Here is a 23769-nt window from a genome sequence, read left to right on the forward strand (position 1 = left end):
CAGATGCTCCCATGATAGATGATGCTCCTCTAAATTCAGAATTTCCAGATGAATCCATTCTAACAATATCACATGCAAAGCCATGGCAATTATACTTTGACGGCTCATACACACAGCATGGGGTAGGCGCTAGTATCCTCTTCATAACTCCTCAAGGCGACTCTATACCAAAATCATACTGCTTATCATTTCCTTGCACTAACAATATAGCGGAATATGAGGCATTAACAACTGGATTAAGAATTGCAGTTCAGTGGAAGATCCAGGAACTTCGTGTTTTTGGGGATTCCCAACTTGTCATCCGTCAAGCAACTGATGAGTACCAAACAAAAGATGAAAAATTAATGCCTTACAAGCAAATGGTGGATGATTTGAAACAACACTTCACAAAGATAGATTTTGAGCAGATACCAAGAGAGCAGAATTGTGCTGCAGATGCCATGGCTACAATCGCTTCACTAATTGACCTGCCTCAAAATGAAACTTGCTATGAGTTCTTAGTGGACAACCTGTTGGTTCCTTCATATGAGATCACTCCTACTGAAATGATATGCGTTGTTGGTCCCGAATCCCAGTTATATGGGTCCATATTCACATACCTTCGCGACAATATCTTACCTCCTGATCTATCAAACAACCAACGCCGCACTTTCATTCGCCAATCCTCTCGATATGTCATTTTAGCCGATATCCTATACCGACGAGGTCTAGATGGCACTCTTCTTAGATGTTTAGAAAGCGACGAAGCTCAGATTGCGTTACGTGAATTGCATGAAGGGATATGTGGTCCGCATACTAGTGGTCCTACCTTGGCCAAGAAACTCATCAGGACTGGATATTATTGGCCCAATATGGAAAAAGATTCATATCAGTTTGTCAAGAAATGTAAGCAATGTCAAATTCATGGAGACCTCATATATGCACCAGCACAAGAACTACAACCACTTGCATCTCCTTGGCCCTTTTGTCAGTGGGGACTCGATCTCATAGGCAAGATTCACCCTCCTTCTTCCAATGGTCATAAATTCATTATCACAGCCACAGAGTATTTCACAAAGTGGATTGAAGTCGTGCCCCTCACACAAGTCACTAGGAAACAAATTGCTACCTTCATCCTGAACTACATCATTTGCCGATATGGTATTCCTGATTCCATTATTACTGATAACGGGCGTCCCTTCAAAAATCAGGATGTTCGTGAACTCTGTGAGCGCTTCCATATCTCCCATCGTTTCTCCACACCATTACCCCCAAGGTAATGACCAAGCTGAGGCGTCCAATAAAACAATTCTTAAAATCCTCAAAAAGACGGTCAACGACGCTGGCCGTAACTGGCATATCCAACTTAATCCTGCACTTTGGGCCTACCGCACAAGTGTCCGCACACCTACAGGAGCTACACCCTACTCACTTGTCTACGGCGCTGAAGCCATCTTGCCTATTGAGGTCGAGTTACCTTCTTTACGGGTCTCTTTGCAAAACATCATCAACGATGAAGATTAAAGGGTCTCTCGCTTACAAGAACTAGAACTGTTGGATGAACGAAGACAAACTACTTTTAATCATCTTAAGGCTTACCAACAACGAATGAGTCGCAGCTACAATCACAAAATCAAGCCTCGCACATTTGAGGTAGGTGACTTAGTCCTCAGAGAAAACCCCAAGAATCAGCAAGACAGAGATAAGAAGGGCAAGTTCGAACCAAACTGGCTGGGTCCTTACATCATCACAGCAGTATATGGCTCTGGGGCATATCAGCTCTCAACTACAGAAGGTGAACCTTTGGAGGATCCTATCAACAGCATGCACCTTCGCCGGTTCTACACATAGCTCTTCAGAGTATCCTAATTCAAAAATACAAAAAAAAATTATAAAACAAAAAAAATCGTTACTTGGTGAAAACCTGGCAAACAGGCGCCTTGTGACACAAAAAAATTGAAAAATCGAAAAAAGTAAAGAGAAATAATTTCGTCCAACGGTGAAAACCACTTCGATGGCGCCCTGGGCAAGTACCATGGTGAAAACTGGGTCACCAGCGCCATGCGTAGAGACATTGCTCCTCCCTCCTTCAGGATTCAATTTCATCATTTCACTTTGCACACACTCACGACCTATTCATTCATAATAAACTTACCCATTCCCATCATGGCTTGTTATTGATCTACCCAAGATTGGTTAGCCATTCATAATAAATCTCCCTTTTCACATCCCTTTCCATCCATAATAAATCCGATCCTATCTGTGGCTAAGGCAAAATCCTACGTCTAGTGATGGGTGTGGAACTGAGAACATCACATGTTTTGAGGAGTATAGTTTCTTCCAGCTTTCTTCAGTCTATCCGCGCACAATCCGCAATAAAGCAACATCTGCATCACAGATCCGAAATAAAGTTTCGTCTTCTCCCCAATAAAGTATCAATTTCATGGATTCAGTCAGTTTCAGATGAGACACAGCAGCAACAATGGGCTTCAACAAATCAAATCTTTCAACAGACTCAGACAACATATGGTTCGGTGCTATCTATCCTTTTTGTGAAAGTAAACATTGTGACCATAATCAAATAAGACTTATACAAGTGACAAGAGACACTAAACTTGAGGACTACAGTGGATGTTGGTGTCGAGTCTTGGTTTTCTTTTGATTTTATCTTTTTTGGTGACATGTTTTTTAGCTTTTCCAGGATGTCTTTGACTAGAGATTCTATCTCCAGGATGTCTTTGACTAGAAAGGCGAGGATGGGGTATCGTCACCTATTTGCATTTGCTGTCTGTGGATTGTCTCTTAGTAATGCTATGACTTGTCCAAGGATATGAGGACACTGTGAGTCTAGTATGAACTGGGGCATTCCTTGTTTGTGACTGTCTTATCTCCATGCAAACAAGTACAATGACTTTCTGGGTCGAACATATGCCTCGATTGTCATAACCTACTTGCCATAATAAAGCTCAATGATGATAACGCACAAGAAGCTCTTTCACTTTCATATCTTCTGTCTTTCATCCCCTCTTTCTTGATTGACTTCCATCGTCCTTCTCGAGTCCGCGTAGCCTGCTATCACATGACTGAGTATAATGACACACCAAAAACACTTGCATCTCATATAGTTTACACCTGCATTATCACATATAAGCATTTCACACATACATATAGATATCACAATTGCATCACATCCTGCACACAACACATGTTAGCACATCTTACATTTCCATCATGTAACTAATCATTTGCATTATCATATTCATTTGCATTACATACATTCACATTTGCATCATGCATCACATATAAAACATAAAAGAACAAAAATATATTGCATTGCATCATATCATATAAGCATCCATATCATAAACACATGTATCACATAAGAACATCTCATCACATATAGGTACACATGCATATAGCTGCCGCAAAAATGGTGAATCATCTCTCATATATAATCAAATGTGTCATGATACAATGATGTCAAAAGAATCATATGGCTACAAAAAAATCACCCATAGGTGTCTACAATACAAAAATGGTACAAAATTGATACAAAGGAACTCACTGATCACTCCTGCCAACACTATTGGTAGTGCTAATCCTGTCCATGTCATGGTATCCCATGCCACGTGTCCCACCCTCATCTCCAATCTTGGATCCTAGAACACTTGTCCAAGGGCATCCCTGTCTCCGTCTCGATCGTACGGAATAAGCTCCCCATCAATCGGTATCCGCATAATCCTATATACATCCTCAAGGGTGACTGTCATCTCACCCATCGGCAAATGGAAGGTGCACGTCTCAGAGTGCCATCTCTCAGCCAGCGCAGTCAGCAAACCCATGTTTTCCCGAAACTCAGACACGTATAATACGTGTCTCAATCCCATCTCCTCAATGGCTGCTCTATCCTGAAACGACAACTCTGGTCGCAATCTCTGTGTGGACGGGAACCTCTCCCGTGACTCTAGCATAGGCAGATACTCCTGCAGTCAAACAATCGAATCATGTCAGTTATCGTGGCATTCAGTGTTTATCACAAAATGCTACTTGCTATCTAAATGCATATGGTTATCTATCCTAGTGACACTCACTGTTCATCACAAAGTGTTGCTATCTATCCTAGTAGTGCTCCCTGTTCATCACAAAGTACTATGTGTGTAACATTCCCTGTTCATCACAAAGTGTTACTCACATTTAGCACTCCCTGTTCATCACAAAGTGCTGCTCATACTTTGGGTACTCCCTGTTCATCACACAGTACTCTATCCTGGTACTCTCTGTTCATCACAAAGTGCCTTGATCTATCCTAGTCTTCCTAGAGGACCTGCTTGAGTGTATCCTCTCAGCAGCTTATCCAATCGACAACATATGTTCATCACAGAACTGCCGATTTGACCTAGAAAACCACAACCTTGCATTTTTTGACATATACGCGCTTTAAACTCATAAACGCGCCTATTGACTGCACAAGCGCGCCTACAAAACACAGACGCACCTTCTGAACATAAACATGCCTACATTATGCACAAACGCGATTTTAGAACGTAAACGCCCCTACAAGGCATAAACGCGTCTGAAATGCACAGACGCGGCCGCATTCAACGCAAACGCGGTCCCGGACGTAAACGCGCCTGGAACCGACACAGACGCGCCTGGCACCGACACAGACGCGGTTGTACATTTTTGCATTTTTTTATGCCCTATTCCTAAGCGCATTTATTGCTACCTACTGTGCATTAATGACAAAAAAATAAATGCATCAAAGTACGAGGAGGTTTGGTGGTACTTACCGGCTCTCCTGCCTCTGCTGGCCTCTGGAATCGGCGAACGCGGTCGAATCTGTGCACGAAGGCCATCGCTGCTGACTGCTGTTGCTCTTTTCTCGCTCTGCACTGTGATCTCGTGAAGGTGTAGATGACAGTGAGGATGTCTTTTGCCCGTGGTCTATCTTATAGCCTACCCTAGCCCTCGCATTCATTTCCCGAGTCAGTCTTCGTTATCCCGTGACTTTGTCACTTTATCCGGTCAGTCCATTCTATCCTCTCTTTCTTATCGAGAGATTGTCTGCAATCTTTTCAGACATTTTCATCCAATCTCTCGAGGGGGCATATCATTCCCATTCTGGGGCAACTCTGTATCAGTTCATCTTATCTTCTTTGAAACAACGCGACAAGCCGCATTGTCTCAAAGAGGGGCAAAATGTAGACACCTAAAATTGTCCAGTCTAATTAAATAAATATTTTATTTATTTAATTATCTAATCCTAATTCTTCTATTAATTAAATAAATCTTTATTTATTTAATTAATTCATTTATCCTCTTCTAGCCTTATTTCTCATTTAAATAAATACATTTATTTATTTAAATTATCCTTTTCCTAAATTAAATAAATATTTTTATTTATTTAATTATCCTACTTCTTCTATTAATTAAATAAATCTTTATTTATTTAATTAATTCATTAGCTTTTTCTACACATGACACATGTCATTCATCTCTTAATTCCTACACTACCTACCTCTTTCATTATTTTGGTATTTCTTTTACCTACCCTCTAATCCTAGCCGACCTCTCTTTCTACACCTCTCAATCTTAACCCTCCATTTCATATTGTGTCTTCTATTTAAGAAGATGCTTCCTTCATTGTCAAACCCTAATGACCTAATCACTCATGCTAATGATCTTTCATGCAACTTGCTACACTACGATCCTACTTGCAACCACATTCCGTTCTTTGTTGAGCTCTTGTGCATATAAAAATCTGAGAGCAAATATATCAAGCAAGATCAATGGAGATAGGAAGGATGGAGATCAAAACCCTATTGGACATGTGATGGTATAATCTTTGTGATTTCATTTGATTTGCATTGTCTTAGGTAATCTTCATATGTTATGGTGGATCTTTGTTGATTGTTAGGCTAGGGTTTTGTGGTTGAATTCATTTAGCCTTTCAATATTGTTATTATTGTATCCATTTTCACCATAAACAGAACCTAGTCAAGATTGAAGATCTGATGGCTAAGATTGATCATGGGAAATGTGATCAAGGAGATTCAACAGTTAGCAAATTATTTATAAATAAGAAATTATTGATGAACAATGTGTGCGGGCAAGTGTAAGCACAGGGATGCTACATAGTGATTACTGAGCATAGAAGCTTGAAGACCTGTTTGAAAAACAGAGTAGGGAGCCCAGCAGAGGGACAAGATAAGTCCTATGACAAGATTGTTTTGAGCAAAATAGAATCTGCTTTAGCATTTTAGATGTGAAGTTATAGATATATTTTTATTACTGTTATTTTGTAAGTGACAGAAAATCTCTTAACCGAGTGGACTTAACAGTCTTATTTGTAAACCCTCTAGCAAGGTAACATTCTAAATGAGTGTTTGAAATCCTTTAACAAGGTCACTTCTAACAAAGTGAAGATCCTAACATATCTGAGGGAAATCCCTTAACTGGGTCACATCTAGCAATGTGTTTGTAATCTTTAACAAGATTTGCTTAAATTAACCGAGCATACTCTAGAAGAGTATATTTCTTAGTGGGTCTGAAATCCCACAGTGGTTTTTCCCTATTTGGGTTTTCACGTTAAATCTGGTGTTATATGTGTTATGATGATTATGTGTTTATGAGTTTGCATGTTTAGCAATTTTTGGTTATATTGTTGAAGTATAAGTTACCAAGGTTGAATCTGTTGATTTTATGGAAGATTAAGTTTGTATGATTCACCCCCCCTCTCATCTTGTTAGCTATTGGAATCAGTTCTTTACATTTAAATCAAAACTTAACAATTGGTATCAGAGCCTTGGACTCCGGAAGAAAAGTTTAAAGGCACTTGAGGCAAAGATCCGAAGATGTATAAAAGAGATGCACCAAAGCTGAACAAGTCAAGTTTCTCCACATGGCAGAAAAGGATGAAGTTGCATTTATCAGGAATTGGAGAATATGCAACATATTATTTGGAGAATGATTACATACCACCAAGCACCAAGCCGATGACCTTGGAAGATATTAAGGCAAAGCAAGAACATATTCAAGCTATGATTGAAATAACATCAACATTGACCGACTTAGAGTTTAATGATCTAGAAGGTTGCAATGATGCAAAAGCAATGTGGACTAAGCTCATATCTGTGTATGGCGGTGATGAACATGTCCAAAGAGCAAAAGTAGATAGTCTAAGAGGACAACTTGAATCCATGAGAATGAATGAAGGTGAGAACATAACCCAATATAGTACAAGGTTAAAGGAGATTGTCAATCAAATTAAAGGAGCAGGAGGAACTATTGAAGAGAAGGATGTAACAAGTAAGTTGTTGAGAACCCTTCTACCTACCTATGCTATATGAGTCTCTGCAATCAATGAATTGAGTTCTGTACCTAACATGCCAGTTTCTTTGGATGCTACTATTGGTAAGCTACATGCATTTGAGTTAAGTAATTTTGATAACAGTGGGTCTTCGGTAAATAAAGTAGAATCTGCATTCAATTCTTTTCATATTGGTGAATATGATGATTACAATGATAGAATGAGTAAGTACTCTGAAGGGAATCACAGTGGAGCAAGTGAAAGATTTCACAAGAACATGGAAGAAGTGCACAAACTGTATGAGGAAATCAAGAAGCAAGAAGAGTTTGAAGCATTATTAGCCAGAAGGTTACCGAGAGGAAAAGGTAAGTATAAAGGAAAGCTACCTTTAAAATGTTTCAATTATGATAAAATAGGACATATGGCTTCTAACTGCCCTGACAAAGAATCTAGTGAAAAGAGAGAATACTGAGATAATAGGCAGAAAGACAACCAATACAGAGGACACCGAGACTTCAGAAGGAGAGACAGAAAGACATGCCTAGTAGCTGATGAGGAATCCAACGATGATAAATCTGATGAAACTGATACTCAGGAAGTTGTTTATGTGGCTATTAAAGATGGATCAGATGAAGAAAGGTATGAAGAAAAATCCCTCATATTTCACATAAATAATAATGATTCTTGGATCATAGACATTGGATTCTCGCATCACATGACAGGTGATAAACACAAGTTTGTTAAATTAGAAGACTATGATGGAGGCTATGTAAGGTTTGGTAATGATGCACCATGTCCGATGAAAGGTAAAGGATCTATAACACTTCTTGACAATGCTAAATGTGATGATGTATACTGGGTTGAAGGTTTGAAATACAATTTGTTGAGTGTAGCATAGCTAAACAATACAGGATACCGAATAGAATTTCAGAAAGGAATTGTCAAAGTTAATGACAAGCATGGAAAGTTAGCTGCTACCGGGACACAAACAAAAGGTAATACATTTCATCTTGACTCAATTTGGAACAAGTGTCTTTATGCAAAGATAGATGATACCTGGTTATGGCATAAAAGGTTTTATCATGTAAATTTTGATAATCTGATCAAAATAAGCAAGAAGCACCGAGTAAGAGGTCTACCAAGTCTTGAAAACCTGAGAATGTTATATGCCGAGGATGCCAGATGGGTAAGATGACAAGATCAAGCTTTACAAGTAAATCCTACACTTCTAAAGGAATTTTAGATCTAGTACACACTGATCTTTGTGGTCCCATGAAAGTTCAAAGTTATTATGGTGATAAGTATTTCATATTATTTGTGGATGATTACTCAAGGATGGTGTCAGTTATGTTTTTAAAAGAAAAATTAGAAGCTTTTCAAATGTTCAAATGGTACAAGGCAAGAGTTGAAAATGAAATAGGAAGACAACTGAAATGTCTTAGATCTGATAGAGGAGGAGAGTTCACTTCTGATGAATTTAACTTATTCTGCAATGATCATGGTATAAAAAGACAAGTGTCTGCACCGAGAACACCTCAACAAAATGGGATAGCCGAGAGAAGAAATAGATCAATTGTGGATTGTGCCAGAACCCCGATGATAGAAAAGAGGGTACCTCAAACATTTTGGAGAGAAGCAATCAGCACTGCAGTTTACACCCTGAACCGAGTTCAACTGAAGAAAGGAACTATGAAGACACCATATGAGATCTGGTATGACAAGAAACCTAATGTAAGTTATTTTAAAATCTTTGGAAGCAGATGCTATGTTCACAAAGATGATAGAAATGGAAAGTTTGATCAGAAAAGTGAGGAAGGAACATTTCTTGGTTATTCTTCTAAAAGTAAAGCATTTAAATGTCTGATCAAATCATCTAACAAAATAGTAGAAAGTACAAATGTGAAAATTGATGAATTTGCAGAAAGAAATGATGAAGGAAATTCCAAAGAACCAGAAGATTATGAAGAATTTGTTTATGTTCAACTGAGAAGTCCTACAGAGAAAGCTACTGAAGAAAATGAAGATAATGTCTAGTTATCGAGTGATGAAGAAGATCATACAGAACCTACCGAGCCTATATTAGCCAAATATGTCAAAAGACATCATGCATCAAGTCAGATTATAGGAGATAAGGATGATCCAGTAATGATAAGGAACAAACTAAGACAGAACACATGTCTGATATCTGAATTTGAGCCGAGAATAGTAAAAGAGGCATTTAACAGCGAAGATTGGGTAAATGATATGACAGAAGAGATTGATCAAATCAAGAAGAATGACACATGGACACTGATCCCAAGACCGAAGGACAAAAATGTAATCTGTACAAAGTGGATTTTCATAAACAAGCTAAATGAAAAAGGTGAGGTCATTCAGAACAAAGCAAGACTAGTTTGCAAAGGTTATGCTCAAGAAGAAGGAATAGATTATGGTGAGACTTTTACACTTATGGCTAGACTTGAGGGAGTAAGAACATTGTTGGCATATGCTGCTTTCAAAAATTTCAAGGTATATCAAATGGATGTTAAATCTGCATTTTTGAATGGTATACTAGAAGAAGAAGTTTATATTGAACAGCTTGAAGGATTTGTTGAAGACAAGAGTAAAGATCAGGTATGTAAACTAAACAAAGCTTTATATGGTCTGAAACAAGCACCTAGAACATGGTATGAGAGACTGCACTCTTATTTGATCAAGATTGGTTTTATAAGGACAAGTGAAAACAACAATATGTACATGAAGAAAGATGAGAACAATGGAATACTGATCTATTTGTTGATGATATTATTTTTTGTGGTAATGACTCCTTATGCAAGAACTTTGGAAATGAAATGTGCAAAGAATTTGAGATGTCATTAATCGGTGAGATAAAGTATTTTATAGGTTTACAGATACTGCAAATGAAAGATGAGATTTTCATTACTCAATCCAAGTACATAAAGGAAATCTTGAAATTTTTTGGAATGGAGGATTCTAAACCAGTAAGTACTCCTATGACTACTAAATGTAAATTATCAAAGAATGATGAATCTGCATCTGTTGATGAGACACTTTACCGATCTATGATTGGGAAGTTGCAATATGTTGTGCATAGTAGACCAGATATAGCACATGCAGTAGGTATTGTTGCAAGATTTTCTGCAGATCCCAAGGAAACCCATATGACATCAATCAAGAGAATTTTCAGATAGCTGAGAGGCACTGAGGATTATGGCTTAGTATATGAAAAGAGAAATGATTTTGAATTAAAAGTTTATACTGATGCTGATTGGGCAGGCAACATAGATGACAAGAAAATCACAAGTGGTGGAGCTTTCTTTTTGGGAGAAAGACTAGTGAGTTGGCTTAGCAAGAAACAAGGATGTATCTCACAGTCAACAGCGGAAGTTGAATATGTTGTTGTAGCATTGAATTGTACCAATATAGCATGGATCAAACAACTGTTGGAAGGTATAAATGAGAAAGTTACCGAGCCAGTAACTATATTCTGTGATAATACGAGTGTCATTAACATTTCAAAGAATCTGGTAATGCACTCTAAGACAAAACATATCTCTATAAAGTATCATTATCTCAGAGAAGAAGTTCAAGAGAAGAAAGTTGTGCTGGAATATATCAGTTCAAAGGAGCAATTAGCAGACATCTTCACAAAGCCACTGCCAAGGGACACTTTTGAGTATCTCAGAAGCAAGTTAGGGATCCTACCCCTATCTTCTACTCACTGACAGAGTTCGGTGAAAGCATCAATTCGATGAATCTATAGAATATTATGTGTGGATTGATGCTGAATTACGCACTTTAGAAGGTTTTCTAAAGGTGTGCAGGATATAGTAAATAGAGACAGGTTGCTCTGACCGAGACAGGGATGATACACAACAAGGCAAATGACTTCACAGAGGAAGAAATCATGATTTAGTTCTTTTACTTTTTGGCATTGTTGTCAAAGGGGGAGAAGACTAAATGGTAAAATCCTAAATGAAGAAGATAACTGAAGACTAATGCCAGGGGGAGAAGATTACAAAAAGGGAGAAGACTTCAGAAGATTTTAACAACTCAAGGATAACAGGAGAAGAAGATTTTAACAACTCAAGGATAATAGGAGAAGTCTAACAGCAATCTGAATTCGAATCAATTTGAATATCTTGTTGGTATTACCATTTAAAAGTTGGTTTTGCCATCAATGCCAAAGGGGGATATTGTTGGCATTTCAATAGAAAGGAGATTGTTGATATTCATTAGGATATTAAGAAGGATGATAACTACCTTATTAACATTATTTTGTCATTGATGTCAAGAAATTGATTTTTTGATTCAGTAGGATGTTGCCATATCTTGAGAAGATTGATTTGAAGAGAATTAAGTGGTCGGTAAAAGACACAACAAGAATGTGATAAGAAAGGGGAGAAATAAGATATTCAATGGGCAACTATTACCGAGTTAGACAGTGATGAGATCATGATGTTTAGATTATTCTGATATCCTACATATGTTTTTGATTATAAGGTTAATACTATACTATGTCACCGAGCAAAGAACCTAGTCGGTAAACCCTAAGGAACCTAGTCGGTAAACCCTAAGGAACCTAGTCGGTAAACCCTAAGGTTATCGATATCAGTTAATGAAGGCGGAATGTCTACCGAGTAAATTTTAGTATTTACTGAGTTGCAACCAAGTTATGACAGATCGTATTGGATGAATAAAAGCATTATTTAATGAAGGACAATGATAAGCTGGAGATGTATAAATGATTGGTATGCCACACATAAGTTTGTTAAGGATCTATGGCAATGGAAGATTGGCAGGAAGATCTACAGCTCATATTGAACCACAATAACCTTGTGCAAGTTCCAAGAAAGGAATGCAAGTCCCAAGGTGAGGTAAAACGTTTTCAGATCGAAAGATGCATTGAACCTAGTCAAGATTGAAGATCTGATGGCTAAGATTGATCATGGGAAATGTGATCAAGGAGATTCAGCGGTTAGCAAATTGTTTATAAATAAGAAATTATTGATGAACAATGTATGCGAGCAAGTGTAAGCACATGGATGCTACATAGTGATTATCGAGCATAGAAGCTTGAAGACCTGTTTGAATAACAGAGTAGGGAGCCCATCAGAGGGACAAGATAAGTCCTATGACAAGATTGTTTTGAGCAAAATAGAATCTGCTTTAGCATTTTAGATGTGAAGTTGTAGATATATTTTTATTACAGTTATTTTGTAAGTGACAGAAAATCTCTTAATCAAGTGGACTTAACAGTCTTATTTGTAAACCCTCTAGCAAGGTAACATTATAAATGAGTGTTTGAAATCCTTTAACAAGGTCAATTCTAACAAAGTGAAGATCCTAACAGATCTGAGGGAAATCCCTTAATCGGGTCACATCTAGCAATGTGTTTGTAATCTTTAACAGGATTTGCTTTTAACCGAGCATACTCTAGAAGAGTATATTTCTTAGTGGGTCTGAAATCCCACAGTGGTTTTTCCCTATTTGGGTTTCCACGTTAAATCTTGTGTTATATGTGTTATGATGATTATGTGTTTATGAGTTTGCATGTTTAGCAGTTTTTGGTTATATTGCTAAAGTATAAGTTACCGAGGTTGAATCTGTTGATTTTATGGAGGATTAAGTTTGTATGATTCACCCCCCCCTCTCATCTTGTTAGCTATTGGAATCAATTTTTTACATTTAGAATTAGAACTTAACACCACTTATGCATAATATCAAAATATCTTCAACAAAGCTATGTTGGTGAAACCCTCACCAGATTAATAAACCAGGCTTACCAACATATAAGATAACATCTGATCACCAAATCAATACCAACTGACTAAACATATATCTAAATAGCATGAATAACCGATCTAAGCCAATTCCATAATCCAAAGCATACCAGAGTATACCGGATCAACATGATCTTACCAACTAGAAACCAATCATCCTACCGGGATCAACCGGATACCAGTAAATAGCCAAAGCAGCTAGTGTTGACATCAATGACAAAACATCATAATCAATTCCATCAAATTGCCAACAATCTCCCCTTCTGGCATTGATGGCAACACTAGATGTGAAAAATATCCAAGTGCCAAGAAATGCCAAACAAATCTCCCACACAAGAATATAGCAATGAAGTTCTGATTCACACTCTCCCTGTAGATGATATCACAGTTAAGTTCTACAAATTTCTCCCCCTAATGTATATAAATCCTTAAGTTTTTCACAAGAATATATCTCCCCCTTTGACATCAATACCAAAGATCTGACATAAATATCAAAGCAAAATCATAAACCACTGAATTACAAGACTAACTACTCCCCCTAAGTAGTAGCATCACCACATCAATCCATAATGAATAATAGCTCTGATAATGCATAGCGGACTAATGCCAAATAACAACAATCGGGTTTCTACTAGAGGGGCAGAAACCCCTAATCTGTCTCTCAGGTATTCAAATGATTCTTTAGGCAAAGGTTTAGTGAAGATGTCTACAATCCGCTCTTTAGTGTTCACATAAACCAGTCTAATTTCATTTTCTTCCACCTTTTCTTTCAAGGAGTTGTATTCGATAGATATGTGCTTTGTCTTAGAGTGGAATACCATATTCTTTAATATGTCTATAGCAGCAGAGTTATCACAGTGAATAACTACCGGTTCATTGCAATGCACTTTTATGTCCTTTAACATTTTCTTCATCCATAGAACTTGTGTACAATTAGTAGCAACAATAACATACTCAGCTTCAATAGTAGATAAGGAAGTACATGACTATTTCTTGTTGATCCATGAAATAAGTTTCTTTCCAATAAAGAAAGCTCCACTAGAAGTGCTCTTCCGGTCATCAACACCTGCCCAATCTGCATCTATAGATACACATAAAGTAAAGACATCATCTTTAGGATACCACAAACCATATTCAGATGTTCCTTGTAAGTACCTAAAAATCCTTTTCACCGCACTCTCATGATTTTCTCTAGGATCACTTTGATATCTTGATGCAATGCAAACTACATTCATTATATCTGGTCTAGTCTGATTCAAATAAAGTAGACCTCCAATCATAGACTTGTATCTTGTAGAATCTACCTGTGTTGATTCATCTTTCTTTGTCAATTTCTCACTTGTAACCATAGGAGTACCAACCGGTTTAGAATTTTCAAGACCAAATTTCTTCAACAACTCCCTAACATATTAGTTTGACAGATGCAAATACCTTTATTACTCTGAGTAATCTGCAAACCTAAGAAAATTTTCATTTCCCCAATTATATACATCTCAAATTAATTCTTCATATTGTTAGAAAATTCCATGCACAATTTATCCTCACCTCCAAAAATGATGGCATCAACAAAGACCTCAATAATCAATATATCATCATCAGTGACTTTATAATATAGATTACTGTCAGCATTACCTTTAGTGAAACCAACTTTTAAAATATGTTTGTCCAACCTTGCATACCAAGCTTTAGGTGCATGTTTCAATCCATATAAGGCTTTCTTTAACCTGCAAACCATGTTTTTATCATCTGAAAGTGAAAAGCCATTAGGTTTCTCAATATAAACTTCCTCATCAAGATCCCCATTCAGAAAAGTACACTTAACATCCATCTGATAAACCTTGTAGTTTTTATGTGCAGCATAGGCAAGAAATAATCTTACAGTTTCAATCCTAGCTACTGGTGCAAAGGTTTCATCAGAGTCAATTCCTTCCTTCTGAGAATATCCTTTACAAACTAATCTAGCTTTATTCCTCACAAATTGTCCAACTTCATTTAGTTTATTTCTAAAAACCCATTTAGTTCCAATAACATTCTTATTTTTAGGTTAGGGAACTAAAATCCTTGTGTTATTCTTTTCTATTTGATCTAATTCTTCTTCCATAGCTTTCATCCAACATTCATTTTTACATGCTTCAGTTACTGATACCGGTTCAACTTGAGAGATTAAACATACCTCATCAGCTGCCAATCTTCTTCTTGTCATCACTCCTTTGTTCTTTTCCCCAATGATCTGATCTTCTGAATGATTCAACCTTACATACCTAGGAGTCTTCTGATTCTTTGTTCCTCTTCCCTGATCTTCAGTTACTGTTGAATTTTCTGATACTACCAAAGTAACTGGTTCAACATTTTGTTCCGGTAAAGGTGTTACCAGTTTAGTTATGATCATTTCCACTGCCGATTTTTGCTCATAAGTTCTGATTTGACTTCTATTCAGCTCATCCACCTTGACATTAGTGCTCTCCACAATTCTCTACAATCTTTTGTTATAACATCTATATGCTTTGCTTTTATTAGAATAACCAAGAAATATTCCATTGTCACATCTAGGATCAAACTTGCCAATGAAATCATCTCTTTTGATATAACATTTACTACCAAAGATTCTGAAGTACTTAACTGTAGGTGTATTGCCAAACCATAACTCATAAGGTGTCTTACTGGTTTCTCCTTTGATATGAACTTTGTTAAATGTACAAACTGCTATGCTCATTGCTTCTCTCCAGTAGATATGAGGTAGATTAGCTTCCATCATCATGGTTCTAGCAGCATCCAAGATAGTTATGTTCTTTCTTTCCACAACTCCATTCTGCTGAGGTGTCCGGGGAGCAGAAAATTGTCTCTTTATTCCATGCTTCTCACAAAAGTTATTAAACTCACCGGATGTGAATTATCCACCATGATTTGACCTTAAGCACTTAATCTTCAATCCTGTCTCAGTTTCAACCTTAGCTTTAAAGATTTTAAACTTTTCAAAAGCCTCATATTTCTCCCTTAGAAAAGTAACCCACATTATTCTAGAATAATCATCAATGATTAGCATAAAATATCTATCACCTTGAAAACTTTTGATTCTAGCAGGACCACACAAATCAATATGAATAAAATCAAGAACATCGTTAGATTTATCTTGTATACTCTTAAAAGAGGTTCTAACCTGTTTTCCCATTTGACATTCTTTACATACTGGATTATACAGCTTCACAATCTTAGGTATATCTCTAACTGCCTTAGTTGAACTGATCTTTACCTTGCAATCAAAATTCACATGACATAGCCTTTTATGCCAAAGCCAACTCTCATCAGTTTGTGCAATCAAACATGCCTTCTCACCAGAATTCAAATGAAATATATTACCATTTATCTGAGTACCGGTAGTAAACTCCAATCCAAATCTATTAATGATCTTGCATTTTCCATGCTTGAATTGTAATTGAAATCCCTTATCCACCAATTGTCCTACACTCAAAAGATTATGTCTTAAACCTTCAACATAAAAAACATTATCAATATTGTGCTTACCATCTAATGATATGGTTTCTCTTCCTTTGATCATGCATGCTTTGTCATCTCCAAATCTAACCAGTCTGCCATCAAATTCTTGCAAAGATAGAAACTTCCTTTTATCTCCAATCATATGATGTGAACATCATAATCAATTCCATCAAATTAAGTGAATTTTATTCATTTAATTATCCTTAATTCTTCCAATTAATTAAATTAAGATTTAATTAATATCCCTATTCTTTTAAATTGCCCATTAATCAAAATTTGATTAATATTTCCCTTCTTCTATCTAACCATTTTTAATTAAATTCACATTTAATTAAAATCCCCCTTCTAGCCATTTTTAATTAAATTTACATTTAATTAAAACCACCCACTTGCAAAATTAAAAATCACATTTAAATAAATCAATATTTATTTAAATCTATCAAATGCAAGTTGCAACCAAAATTAAAATAAATTTAATTTATTTTAATTAAATTATTTTTTCCCTCACCCACTTGCAAAATCCTGCATCTCCCACTTGCCTCCTAAACCTCTTCTAGAGCCTTCTAGATTCTTCTAATCCTATCTTAATTAACCTAATCCATCTCTTAACTATTTGCACATTCCTTAAGAGAAGTCACTTCTCAAAAATGTCTCGAAGTCTTTGAAATGCATTAAAGGCTTTATGTCATCAACAAGTTAACCTTCAAAGTCTTTTTAACCATTAATGGTTAACTCAACCCTTCCCACATGGTTAGAGACTTTCTTTCTAACTTAACCCTTATCTAACCCAAGGGTCTCATCAAGCACTTATGGCTTTGACCCTAGTTATTCTATTAACCCTTGCACAAGAGTTTACCCCTTGCGTAAAAGATTTATCCAATAGATAACCCTAACCTAACCTTAACCCTTACCTCCTAAGGTAACCTCCATGTCTTCTCAGATATTTAATGCCTCTTATATCTCCTCTCAAGCAATCTCTTGTTGACAATTGTCACCATTTCATTGGTGAAAATTGTAAACATGGATTGATAACTTTCAATCCTGGCCCTTATTGAGATTATTCAATCTCAACCCTTCATTGCCCTATTTTTCCTATAAATAGAGCTCCCATTCTTCTTTTTCATAATCCAATTCTTTGTGCATCAAACTTATAGTCTCATTTCATCAAGCATAATTAACCTCTCTTTAATAATAGTAATTAAATCATTTAGTAAATATCATGTTAGCTTCATTTTATATGCTAGTTTAAATATCATCATTTTCATGCTAGTTAGCTTCATATCAATATCTTGCATCCTATCATCATCTAGTTTCATATCTAAATCATCACTAAGATCTTAGTTGCATTTCCATTTTGATCTTAGAATCATCATTTAAATCTTGTTCTCTAGGTTGTCATCTTGAGGGTCAAGTGCTCTTCCAAGTGAGGGCCACCTTGAATCTTAGAGATCTTTAGAGATAGAGGAGCATGGAGAGTTTAGATTTATTCAACTTGTTTTGTTTTTTATTTCTAACTCTAATGCAATGTTTCATGTGTGTGTTTGAAGTGTTCTTCTCTATTGTAGGTTGATACCACATTTTTCAGGCATATAGTAGTTATGGCATATCCCTAGAAATTTATATAAAAAATAATATAGTTTCTATGGACTCACATTTGTTATTGACTATGGCAGTTATGAATATGTTTATGCTATGATGATTGCTCTGTTATTCTCAGTCAAGATGATGCTTTTGATTCTGGGTCTCACGATAGCCTTTTTTGATATTTCATGATGTTTGCTTGTTTGGGCTGTGAGCTCTAATGGGGCTCTCCTGGGGTATATATCTGGAAACGATTATTATGCTATTTTTTAATTGAATTATGTCATCTCTATGGGGACCTTACTGAGTTCTGACCTATATAGATGCCACCTGTAGGTAAGTATATACACATAGGTGGTATTGGTATTGGTATTGGTTAGAAACCTCAGTTTGGTCCGAGCTATGGTTGGCATTGCCCCTTTCTTGACATGTTCTAGGAGTAGAATATTGTTTTGTGGGTGGTGTAAATGGTTGCCTTTGTTTATATAATGCACTCTCGCCTTTTATGGTTCTATATGTTCTCTTTATATGCTATATACTTAGTATCTTGGTAAATCCCAAGAAATCTTGGTCTTGTCAGTTATGGTTATCTTGGATGCATACCAGTATGGTTTCCGAAAAAGAGTTCTTGGTTATCTAATAGCTCTGGCACTTGATATATGAACTTTACTTTTACAAATAACAACTTATATTCTCATCTTTTGGTCAGGATTATATTTAGATGACTCAGTTTAAATTAGTTCAGTTCTGCTTATTCTTTTGGTTATCTCTATGGAGACCCTACTGAGTCTTGACTTATATAGATGACATTTGTATAGTAGTATTTACACAGATGTTGGTATCTATATTGATCAAAATCCTTAGTTTGGTTCCAGTTTTGTTTGGCTTTGCCCTCCCTCTCTGTCTGGGCTTGGGATATAATACCATAATTAAGAACTGTAGTTGGATGCTTCTGTTTTATGCAGTACTCTCTTTTCATGGTTCTACATTATATCTAACAGATGGTCTAGATTGTTTGGGAGTTGTTTTTTGGCTTTTGTTGTGCAGGGAGTTAAATATAGACTAAAGCAAGGAACAATTCTGCACCTTTCCAAGAGGATATTTGGGAGTAGGCCTTGCATACAATGACTTTATAAGATAGAGCTCTGTTCAATTCTTGATGTAATGTAGCAAGCAACCAAATTTTACTGAATGAGGAAAATCCCTCAAATTTGTAAATGTACTATTGTATTGCATATTCTTTTATGGGGCAAGACTAGAGGTTTTCTCCACCCGACTCTTTCCTACTGATGCCCCTAGTGAGCCGGGTTGTAATAGGTTTTCAAAATTAATAATTTTTTTTGGCTTTGGCCTTTTACCAATAAAAATAAATAAATTGAAAATTAAAATTACTTGCCTCATATTTGAATAATGTATCTATCAATAACACTAAATTTTATGAAAATAAATTGTTTTAATAGTTTTAAATGCTACTCTATTTTTCAATACATACGATCTCCTAAGACCTATTTTCTCTACAAATTCTGAAAAAATTAAATGACATAAAAAAAATAAAATAAAATAAGACTTGTAATTATTAAACAAATAAAAAATCTAAACTTAAATTTTAAGAAATAAAGTTTAGATATTCACTTAATTTCTATTTAAAAGAAAACTACTTATATATTTACAAGATTTTTTGTGTATTTTTTTATATTGGTAATATGTTGATTTTTATTATATTATAAAGAGAAACCTACATTAATGGAGAGTCATTAAAGTCATCCACCCAAAACCACCCATCAAAACCCCCATACCACTCAAAACAGAGAAAGGTATAAAAAAACCACCATCCAACTACTTGCTCAGTCAGCATCCCCCACCCAAATAGCAGTAAACTGAGCATCAAAATCGCTCATTACATGATTGCCATCAACAAAAATACTGGCAATTCAAAATTAACAACTGTATCTAAAAGTATAAAGATCTCGAACTAAACCTAGGCTATGCAAAAAATGAGCAAGAACAGGGGTACGTGGGAACACTTTTGAATAAGAGAGGACCATCCTCTTCCACCTTCACCACCGCATCATTTGAAATTCCACCTGAGTTCTTCGCCGCATCTGCCCCTACATTCTAGGCTAGGACTAGAGAAACGTCACTCGCTGCCAAGACCCTGGACAAACTTCTGGTTCTCGGCCTCAACATCCGTCCACATCTCTCGACCTCCCCAACATCCTCTCGTGCCTGACGGATAATCTCCTCCAGCTCCAGGATTTGAATATAAAGCTTCAAAGCCTCCCAGTCGCGCGATGTCGTTTCTCGGAACCGAGCCTTCACATTTTCTCTCCTCCCGAGAAAGGGGATATTCATGCATTTGTTTCGGAGTTCAATCTGCTCCATCATAACTCCCTATGACACATCAAAGCCCCTCCCCAACACAACCCACTCCAATAGTGATTCCTCGTTCAATAGGTAATCCTTTGACACAATTGCCTTCATAAATTTCCTAACCTCCTCACATGGGGTGCCCAGTTCTAACCCCCAAGCCATAATAAGTGAATATACATCCACTCTTGATCGATACCTATGGTCGATAACCGCCACCTCCTCCCCCAACACCAGCTTCATGACTTCTAGGAACAAGGGTTCCCTAGATTTAAACATGGTCATCAATTTTTCTCTGGGATTGGACCCTAGAAAATCGGCATCAACTTCTTGGATTTAAGCGTGAAATTAGCCTCCATATCGTCCGCCACTTGCAAAATCGCCTTCGTCTAACACAAATCTACTCTCTCGATTTCCAACAATCTTTAAACATCTGCATTAGCTGGGCTAACATTCCCAAACTTACCATAAATGCAACCCCCACTACCTCTACAAAATTAATTGGCATTAATTGCCATTGTTAGTGAAATTCGCCTAGGCTCGCGCACAGGGGGAGAAAAATTAAATTCACACACATCAATCAGGTGGTTGTACTAAATGAAATCAGGCATTCAAATCTTGCCAATGAAATATGTCATCATTCTTGTCCCACCACTTCATCACTCCTTTATGCAGCTCGCATGCCACGTTAGATAGAGCATCAACTAACTCATTACCACCTCTTCTGATATGGGTTATATGTAAATCCTGAAAGTAACTTAATTTCGAAATAATCAAGGCAATGAGCTTATTTTGTCTCCAACTCGGGGTTACCCTGTTCATAATTGCATTCACAACAACCTTAGAATCTCCTTCAAGGTGCACCTTCGAAATCTTCATGTTGATAGCTAACTCCACTACTAATAACGAGACATGCACCTCTGCGTCATTTGGTGCCATCTTGTAGTCTCTGCGCACCCTTAAAGAGGATCATCCCACTTTCATCTCAAGCAACACATCTCACCCTTGAGACTCTTGGGTTGCCCTTAGAAGCCCCATGAAAATTTATTTTAATCCACCACTGATCTAGCTTGCACCATGATTCCCCCTTCTTCCTCTGCTCCTCACCCGAAGGATGAACCCTTGGAAACCCATGGATGGGTACAAGATTTTTTTGTTTGCTACATAATAGAGATCTAAAAGTTGCACTTAAAAGACATCTCTAATTTTCTTCTTATAGAATTTTGCATTTTACTTGGGTACTTAAAACATAAATTTTCATGCAAAAATTTACATCTATTCTAGGCATCTAATTATTTTGGTGTAAATGTTCTATAGGTTTTGAAGACAAATGACATTTATCACATAATATATAAGGTAATCTCATTTGCATTTTTATCTAGCTATCTTTTAAAAAATTATTCATATTATTGCTTTCAATAATAAGCTAATGCCTCATATCATTATGGTTGGACAATCATGCTCCACAAACATAACTTCTAAGACAACATAATTAAAATTAAAATTGATGCATGGTCATGTTGATGTGATTTGAGCGCCAAAAACAATACAAACCAATTAATCAATTTAACCCTAATTTTTTGGCCTCAGTGTTACATAAAGATAATCTTATGTTGTACACATAATATAAAGTTAATCTTATGTTGTACACATATTATAAAGTTTCTGGGGACACCAGTCACTGAGAGTTTGGATAATCATATTCTTGAATATGTCACAACTTGGTTGCCCGACAATATACTTATTTTGATTATAGTGAAACATTTGTTTGACATTTTAAACGTTTGAAAAAGCCTACATGTTCATGAACTTAATAATACAAAATTTGATATGTTTTTTGAGTTGTCTAGAAGATATCTCAAAATAGCAACAAATGTAATCAATACAATCCCCCCTCTTAAATTAATTGTTTCCATACATTGTAAAAACATTTCATACTACAAAAACATTTTATACAACTTATTGATTTAAGTTACATTTGTTCATATTAAATATCAAGATCAATTCACTTATATTGTAAATAATTACTCTTGACAAAACCAAAATTTTCATTTCTTGCATCTTATGTATCCTAAATTTGATTTGATTTTGCAGATCTCATAATGAGGAGAGATCTTTTATTGAAGGAGACATAAATCCCTAGGAAAAATGATGAGATCCACATAAAACAGTAAAGAATGGGACCCACCTCAGTCCAGCATGAAATGCCAAGATCAACGGTCCTGATTCCAAGAGCACGTTAAACTGTCCGATTTTAAGAACGTGGCATTTCTGTACGGTGGTTTTGGTGGTGACATGTCGTATAGTAATTTGTCTGCTGTGCCTGCTATTTTCTTCTCTCTGTTCACCCAAATTCTTCTTCTTCAGTTTTACTGTTCTGTCTGCAACCAACGGTCGTTCTTTTTGAACATTTTCAGGTACGTGGTTCAATTCTCCTTAGCAGAAATGTGTTAAATTTTCGTTTTTTCAGACTGAATTTTTGTTTTAACTGTATCCTGAAAGACACTCTCACTGGTTGGATACATTTGCCGAGTAAGCTGGAAATTCTTTAAATTATCGCAAACCTGTAGAAATTTAGCTCGGGAAACTAAAATGAAGAGGCACAAAGATAGCTTAACTGTAACAAGTTCCTGTTAAAGTAGCTGCATTCTGAATTAAGGGAACATTTTTCTGCAATAATTATACTTTTTATGTTTTTCCCTTGGTGAGAATGTGGTGTCCTGTTGAGAAACGGGTCTAAACCTTCGTGGTCTCTATTGGCGGATGTAAACTTAAAGTGCAATGGAAGATAGAATTGTAGGTGCTTAACGGGATTAAAGTTTGAATGAGGGTAACTTGCCATCAATTGATGAGATTTAAGCCTTGACAATGGGTAGGGTTTAACGAGATTATTGGTGAATTATGAGAGTGGAATGCGATGAGTTCATGTGTAAAAGTATCCGGGCTTTCCCTACCACATTCTGGGTTTAAATCCCATGAGACAGGGTACAGTGTTTCAAATTGTTCTCGTCCGACTAAAAAAATACAGGTGATTTTTAGATGGTTAAAAAAACTGAATTTGCCTTGTCAGATAAAGCAACAAGAATCTGGGTTTTGGAGTAAACCACTTGGTAGCTTTGAGACTTACTAGTAGCTTTCAACTAAAGTGAAGTGATAAGTAACTTATACTTGGGATTACGGGTGTTAGAAAATGAGCCACACCTGAATCAAAGATGGTTTGCAGGTTGATAGCTCAGTGGTAGAGTACCCTAGTAG

The 23769-nt window shown here is 36.4% G+C and overlaps 1 protein-coding gene across 2 annotated transcripts in view; it reads left to right on the forward strand.

Moving 5' to 3' along the window:
* The first annotated feature begins 22775 nt into the window (after nucleotides 1-22775).
* The window catches only part of LOC131073630 (uncharacterized), a 67696-nt gene continuing 66702 nt past the window's right edge, over nucleotides 22776-23769 (forward strand). The window contains exon 1 of one of the 2 annotated variants that reach the window (XM_058010122.2): nucleotides 22776-22931. The gene's annotated coding sequence lies outside the window, so the exon portion shown is untranslated. The remainder of the gene's footprint in view (nucleotides 22932-23769) is intronic. The other variant, XM_058010120.2, reaches the window with a different exon arrangement.

This window comes from Cryptomeria japonica, chromosome 11, assembly GCF_030272615.1.
Source record: "Cryptomeria japonica chromosome 11, Sugi_1.0, whole genome shotgun sequence".
Classification (NCBI taxonomy): Eukaryota; Viridiplantae; Streptophyta; class Pinopsida; order Cupressales; family Cupressaceae; genus Cryptomeria; species Cryptomeria japonica.